The sequence below is a fragment of the Vicia villosa genome, linkage group LG6 (assembly GCF_029867415.1).
Source record: "Vicia villosa cultivar HV-30 ecotype Madison, WI linkage group LG6, Vvil1.0, whole genome shotgun sequence".
NCBI lineage: Eukaryota > Viridiplantae > Streptophyta > Magnoliopsida > Fabales > Fabaceae > Vicia > Vicia villosa.
In genome coordinates, this window is record NC_081185.1 from 46,138,063 (window position 1) to 46,146,014 (window position 7,952).

A 7,952-nucleotide genomic window follows, 5' to 3' on the forward strand; every position below is an offset into this window, starting at 1 on the left:
ATTACAAGGCCTCGGGGATGGGGATTACAAATTTAAACGAATGGGGATGAAACTTACTACTAATTATTACAACCCAATTGAAAAATTAAAGCGGATAATAAGAGGATAATATATACAAAATTTAAATAAATGGTAAATGTCCACAAGTAATATCCAAGAACCTCAATGATGGTAATACCTCACAAAAATCAAGAAAATGTTAGTCACGTATATATATATATATATATATATATATATATATATATATATATATATATATATATATATATATATATATATATAATGATGCCTGAGTAAATGACACAAAATACTAACAAATATTAATCAATAATTAACAAAAGATATAATAATAAAAAACATATTAAGATCTAAAAGAAATTGACAAATAACTAGAATATATTTTTTGTATTTTTTATATGAGAAATGAAAAAATCTAATTAATCTGAATATCTAACTAAACGAAATATTTTTGTATTTTTAATCATCTACTATCTACCCTTTACTAATCAATTGCCCAAACTACCCAAAAAACCCTTCCCTTCAAAAAGTTTTACACTACAAAATGGACAACAAGGTAATTAACAAATTAACCCTTACAAACTAGCTATTTCATAGACATTTGTTTCAATTTGATTGGACCAGATTAATTTATTATTTTTTCCTCTAACCTAAGAACTTTCATCCAGAAACATCAATTTCATTTGACGATTCAAATTATCACTCCCTCTTCTCTCTTTTCTCTCCTCAAACCCTAAAAGTGACTGAAAAAAAACCTAGAACACGCCTCTCCGCCGTCGCAAACCGTTGAATCACAGAAGATGAATCAGTTTTATCCGCCGAAAAGCTTCGTTCTCTTCAATCTCAGTTTTTCGCAAATCACCCCGCACGTATGTTGCTGAGTCTCTCTTCAATTTCGTTTACTGATTTTTTGTTTTGTTTTTGTTTTGATTTTGATAAATCTGATTGCAAATATACACAACAAACATTAGATTTGCGCCTTCTTAAGCGTTAGATCCGCACAATTTTTCATGCTTGGTGTATGGTGGAGGAAGTGTTAGACTGATGGGGTTGATATCTCAGAAAATGTATAGTGGTGGCTGCAATGTTCTATGGATAAATGAAGAAACGTGTTTTATATTCATTCAAATGTGTAAGCTTTGTGTTGTTATTGATTGATATCACTTTGTAAGATTTGTATTGTTATTGATTGATGCCACTATGGATTTACAGTGTTATTCTAAAACTTGGGCATAACTTGGAATTCATATAAAAACGGGTAACATTATGCTGTTACTTTGTTGGATAAAATCGTTGGTGTATACTATTATAATCATATTGTTAACCGATTTATTATCCTGCACAGGTTGGCCTACTGAATGTTGAGGGTTACTATAACTTTTTGCTTGCACTATTTGACAATGATGTTGAAGAAGACTCATTAAGCCCGGTGCTCAGCATATAGTTGTCTCAACTTCATCCGCCAAAGAACTTATGATGGAGTTGGAGGTCTATCTATGATTAGACTTTTTTACTTTATTGTTAATTGCTTTACTAATATAAGAAAAAACAATAAATCGGGTGTTCAAGACCAGGGAGATTTTCCAATATTGCTCAAACCCTCTTCTCTCTTTTCTCTCCTCAAACCCTAAAAGTGACTGAAAAAAACCTAGAACACGCCTCTCCGCCGTCGCAAACCGTTGAATCACAGAAGATGAATCAGTTTTATCCGCCGAAAAGATTCGTTCTCTTCAATCTCAGTTTTTCGCAAATCACCCCGCACGTATGTTGCTGAGTCTCTCTTCAATTTCGTTTACTGATTTTTTGTTTTGTTTTTGTTTTGATTTTGATAAATCTGATTGCAAATATACACTACAAACATTAGATTTGCGCCTTCTTAAGCGTTAGATCCGCACAATTTTTCATGCTTGGTGTATGGTGGAGGAAGTGTTAGACTGATGGGGTTGATATCTCAGAATATGTATAGTGGTGGCTGCAATGTTCTATGGATAAATGAAGAAACGTGTTTTATATTCATTCAAATGTGTAAGCTTTGTGTTGTTATTGATTGATATCACTTTGTAAGATTTGTATTGTTATTGATTGATGCCACTATGGATTTACAGTGTTATTCTAAAACTTGGGCATAACTTGGAATTCATATAAAAACGGGTAACATTATGCTGTTACTTTGTTGGATAAAAGCGTTGGTGTATACTATTATAATCATATTGTTAACCGATTTATTATCCTGCAGAGGTTGGCCTACTGAATGTTGAGGGTTACTATAACTTTTTGCTTGCACTATTTGACAATGATGTTGAAGAAGACTCATTAAGCCCGGTGCTCAGAATATAGTTGTCTCAACTTCATCCGCCAAAGAACTTATGATGGAGTTGGAGGTCTATCTATGATTAGCCTTTTTTACTTTATTGTTAATTGCTTTACTAATATAAGAAAAAACAATAAATCGGGTGTTCAAGACCAGGGAGATTTTCCAATATTGCTCAACCTATGCTTGATTTGCTTGCAGTTTCTATGTGGATGATGTTCCAATCAGGGTGTTCAATAGATTAGGCTGGAGCATTAGTTCTATGTCCATGTTTACATCTTTGTTTTATGCAAATTAATTTTTCTACACTATCTAAGTTTAACGATTTCGTATCTATACTTGATTGCTAATTACATTGACATGTTAATTCTTACTTATAAAAATGAATTCAATGTTGAGTAGTAAGTGGTCTAACGATTTTGTATCTATACTTTATTGCTACTTTCCTTGACAGGTTAATGGGGTTGGTGATGTTGTGTGGTAAATCATGTTGATCAATTAAACAAAGAAGAGAAAGCCTACCTTGAATAACATTATTATCTTGATAAATTTTTTCCAATGCAGGAACGCAAAATGCAGCAATTTTGCCTGTCCCGTTTTAGCCCAAGCAAGAATGTCACTACCAGTAAGGGAAATTGGAATGCTTTCTTCTTGGATAGGGGATGACCTTTCAAACCCCTTCTCATATATTCCCATTAGCAGCTCACGCTTCAAAAAGTAATCCTCAAACTCATTTCCTTTAGTTGCTGTCACGTCCTGCATAGAAAAATCCTCTGACTGCATCACTTGTCATTATTTAAGTGCAACTTTAAAATGATGCATCAATACACTTGATGTTCTGTAACTGCCAAAAAAATACACATGTTTTCATACTAGCATCTTTACTAATAATGAAATTGAATTCATATGAAACAATTAATTATGTTATTGGTTAGTTGGAGTTTGATGCTTGCTTTCTTGAAAGTAAAACCTTTACTCTTTGGACTGATCTTCCTTATATTTTTAATTGGTTAGTTGCATTGTATGTCCCTTATATTTTTAATTTACATTCTTACTGTTGCATTTATAGGGCAAATAAGAGCTTGATGCTGCAAGTTTGCAAGAACATGAAGAGCTCCTATTTAACTTGGAAGATATGAGATTGAGGTGGTACTTCGCACCATTCTTTTGTGAGTTTTACCTAAATTTCATGAAGCGCAAAGAGTAGATTCAGAGGCATATGGTGAGTGGTACTTGAAATAATCCTTTCTCCCATTCTACCCTTAAAACATCACTCTGGTTGAGTCACATTTGTGTAACAGGTCAATAGTCATAATTTGGATAAAGTTCGGAAATTAAAAAGTGAAATAACTAGGTTGGCAATCGGCTAAGAACACTCCAGCTGATGGAGCTACTGCTCTCCATGTGAGTTTTGCTAACTGTTTCTCAATCTTTCCTCTTATTAAATTTCTTTACTAATTTTTTTATGTGAACTTATTTTTTCTGCCATGATTTGCTGTTTAAACTCTTGAAAAATATGCCTATTGGGAGAAGGTTATATTTATTTTTCAAATCCTTTTGTTTTGTCAATCACTCAATTTCTGCAGTTTACTGTTCTTCTTCATTTGATTCACTGTGCATTGGTCTCTTTCTAATATGCCTTATATTAATCTACTTTTGTGAATATAGGTTCCATATGTGAGCCCATTTATTTTGCTTAAGTTTATTTCTTTTTTTGTCAATTCAGCTGGAGCTTGATGAAGAAGAAGATTCTGCACTGTATACTTGGTTTTATTATCATAAGCCTCTTGTGAAAACTAAGCTTATATCTCTTTTTTAACATAGGTTCTGATTTTTTTTTTGATTTTTTAAAATGGCATGGCTTAATGGATATCTTTAAACCAAAGCTATTACAATGAAGACTTAATGGATAATTTATCCTCACGAGAGTGGTAGATTTAACCACCATCAAACATAAGTTTTAAACTGGCACTCATTTATAGTACTTTTTGTGTATTCAAACTAGAGGCTAGGATTATGGCAATTATTCAGAGTGGTTAACAAGTAAAAAGATTTCAGTAAGCTGTTATGTTGTGTGATTCCCGTCTAATTGGTTATTTTCTACTCTTTTCTAATGTCCATGCAGCTGCTGTGAGGAAGGAAATAGCCAGAGGAAACAGATCGAATAACTGGGAAGTCAAAGCAGATTTCAAATCATCCCATTCATCTCAGCATTTATTCTCCAAATGGTTTGTAGCTGCACTGTCCATCTATAACATGATAGATTAAACATGAATCCAATTTGATTGGCTTTTAGAATTGGTAAGAGTTGCCTTTTTATTTCCTTGCTATCATTGAGAAGCAACAGATACTCCATAGCACACTTTTTTCAAGACAGTTGGGGGTAATTTTCATGCAGATCCCACTTATCATGTGGGTTCCATTCACAATTCTAAGGTCCAAAATAAGCTAAAGTTTACACTAATGCTTGTGTAATTTTCTAAACTTTGAAATTCGCTTGTCCTTTTGTAGTGGTGAATGTTTACAGTAACTGACCATTACCATACACCACACGAAGTTGAAGTTTTTCATATTTTACATCAATAAATTATGTTATTGCATTATAAGTTTACTACTTCATCTATCAGACTGATTGGCTTGGTTTTTTTTTGTTGTGTGGAACATTTTTGAGTTATTTTTATTGCTTAGCCTGTTTGCATATCAATCAAGGGTCTTAAAAGACACACTGAGTTTTGTTTAAATTATTTTCTGTCATTTCATTTAATGTAGTTTATCACCCAAAGCAATAATATGTAAAAAGGCAACAGATGTTACAATTATGAAAGGCCATTCATTGTTAAGCCAATATAAACTGTTTCTTTGATGATATTTATCTCTACTGGATATTTAGAGTTGACAAGAACAATTAAACAAAAAAACAAAAGTTAAAATTGCAATCCATTTTTATTAGATTGAAAATGAACATCTAAATAAAAAAGGGAAAATCTTAAAAGCGCTGTCTTGGAACAAAATTTCACGATATGATTCCTCAAAATCTATATGTATCTAATAATAACAAAATTTTCAATTTTGTATAAACTAAATATTTGAAAAGAAAAAAAACCTTTAAGAATGGATAATGAAAGATAAGAGCGACACAGTATTCAACCACTCAAAAAGCTTATCTAAGTTTTCAAATTTGAAATTTCAATTTACATTATTTTTGAAGATTTTATAAGACAACGATAGAATAAAAAAGAATTTAAAAAGAGAAAGAATCTTCTGTAATTGAAAAGAAGATGCCATTTGAGAGCATGGTGGTGGTAGTAAATACTTGGAAACCCATGAAATGAGAGAGAAACAATCAGAAATTATTCTATGTGAATGGCATATGATAACATATAATATAGTTTTTTAATACTCCCTCCGTCTCAAAATAAGTGTCCTATTTGAACTTTACGCGGTTCTTAAGAAAATGATTAGATGTGTTGATTTTAATGATAAAATTAATGTCATTTACTAAAGTACCCTTATTTATTATAGATAGTGGAGTTGTTAAAAAACGTGAAAGTTAATATATAGGGGTAGAGTAGTGGAAAAAAATAATAAATGTTGTATTGGTATTCTAAATGGACATTTATTTTGAGACATAGAAAAAGTATAAATGAGACACTTATTATGAGACGGATGGAGTATAGTTTTTTAATCCAATGGTTGTTTTTCATGGTTCACCATGAACCATTTAGATGATAAATCATTAACAATGACCTTAAATAAAAAGCAAAATTTTTATTTTGAATTTAATTTTTTTTTCTTTCTTTCTTCACTAATCTGTTTTCTTTTTATTTTGTATTTTATTTAATATAATTCAATTTTTATTTTATAATTAAATGCTATTTCATTTCAAATTTACAAATGTTTTTAAATATATTTTATACAGTATTAAATAAATTTATCGGTCCGGGTCACTAGCATCATAATACTTAGTTTTTTTGAAGTGATCAAGCCTTATCAAAGGAAAGATATGAATGAATTTATTTGAGCGCATGGGTCACTATCACCATAATACTTATTTTTTGAAGCAATCAAGCATTATCAATTTTTTTTTTGGATCATTATTTTAACTTAGAACCTATTTTTCATACTACTAATATTTCTTTACTTCATATTTTTCGTATTATTCAAGAAATACTACACCACAAATAATGCACCCGGGCGACAGCACGGGTCTCTGACTAGTTTAAATAAACTAAAACTATTAAAACTATTAAAACTAGAAAAAACAAACACATTAAAAGTGAGAGTATCTATAATTGGAAACAATTGGGCTTAGAGATTGTAGCAGGCCCAAAGATCACTAGCAAAAACAAATCAGCCAGATGGGTTCAGTATGAAAATACACTGGGGTTACTTCCTTGGCCCAAAGATGAAACTTTTGAAACCCTAAAACTAAACAAATGATCCGCCTCCCTCTTCTTTTTTTTCGGTCTACTATTTCCTTCTTCCTTTAGGGTATGTTTGGATATCACGAAATGAACGGAGCGGAATGGAATGGAGCGGAGTGGGATGGAGCGGAGTGGAACGGAGCGGAACGAATGTACCATTCCATTGTTTGGAAATTTTAGAACGGAATAACACAAATTATTCATTCCGCCCAAATCGGAGGGGAAGGAATATGGTGGTAAGTGATGGAATGGAATGGAATCCATACCACTCCTTTCCGCTCCGCTCCATCCGTTTTTAAATTATCCAAACAACGGAATATCATTTTATTCCATTCCATTCCGCTCCGCTCCATCCGATTCCATCAATCCAAACAAAGCCTTAATCACCGAACAACAAACAACAAATAGGTTCCCTCTTGTTCATCTTCCTCTAAACTCACTCAGAGTGAATCAAAACCATATCTCTTTGCTCTTATCTCAAACGACGCTCACAAATCAAACTCTCAAACTCTCAGTTTCAACCTAACATCGATAACAACACAGACAAACAAAACTCACACAACATCATCATAATCCATAAGCATCAGCACACAAACACGATTCAGATCAAATATTAACATGTAGCAATAATTATGAACATTCAAGTATGCTACAAAAATGACGATTTAAAGAGAAAGGAAGCACGAAAATCTGAGTATGGTGAAGAGATTATCGACGAAGATGAGTTTCTTTTTCAGAAGGCTCAGATATGATGCTTGCTCCTATTTTCTCCTCTCTTGCTTCGTGTTTGTCGGTGTCACTGATTTGAGTTGGAGTTCGTCTATCTGTGAGTGTTGTTATGATGAATCTGATGGATCTCTGTGTGCAGGTTAAATCGTGGAAGATTCATGTCTGAAATGGGATCGGAAACGATGCTATGTTGATGATGATGGAGAATCTGCCGAAGCAAATCGATGATGCGGGGGGAGTTGATCGTTTTTGTTGCAGATGTGAAGTTGTTGATCGGGTTGGAGGTGTTTGCGGTGTTGTTGAAGTTGTTTCTCTGTTGTTGTATGTGTTGTTCGGTGAAGTTTTGAGTGATGGTGGATTGGTGAAAAATAAGGAAGGATTTGAGGTGGATTTATGCAGAGTTGTGGAATGGAATTGGAGGTGTTTGAAGCTTATGTATCTGAATTGAAGGTTTGGTGAAAGGAAATGTG

General features: G+C 32.7%; 2 long non-coding RNA genes across 3 annotated transcripts; both read left to right on the forward strand.

Annotated features, from left to right (window-relative positions):
• The first annotated feature begins 695 nt into the window (after positions 1-695).
• On the forward strand, positions 696-1,500 carry LOC131611478 (uncharacterized). The gene is made up of 4 exons (XR_009286925.1): positions 696-887; positions 990-1,150; positions 1,231-1,276; positions 1,364-1,500. It is a non-coding gene; the product is annotated as an uncharacterized LOC131611478 (long non-coding RNA).
• A 126-nt stretch (positions 1,501-1,626) lies between these two features.
• Positions 1,627-4,897, forward strand: LOC131611479 (uncharacterized). Of its 2 annotated transcripts, none has more exons than XR_009286927.1 (8): positions 1,627-1,780; positions 1,883-2,043; positions 2,124-2,169; positions 2,257-2,399; positions 2,784-3,046; positions 3,399-3,551; positions 3,631-3,733; positions 4,455-4,897. It is a non-coding gene; the product is annotated as an uncharacterized LOC131611479 (long non-coding RNA). The 2 variants fall into 2 exon arrangements; XR_009286926.1 differs by having other exon boundaries at positions 2,894-3,046.
• The last annotated feature ends 3,055 nt before the right edge of the window (positions 4,898-7,952 follow it).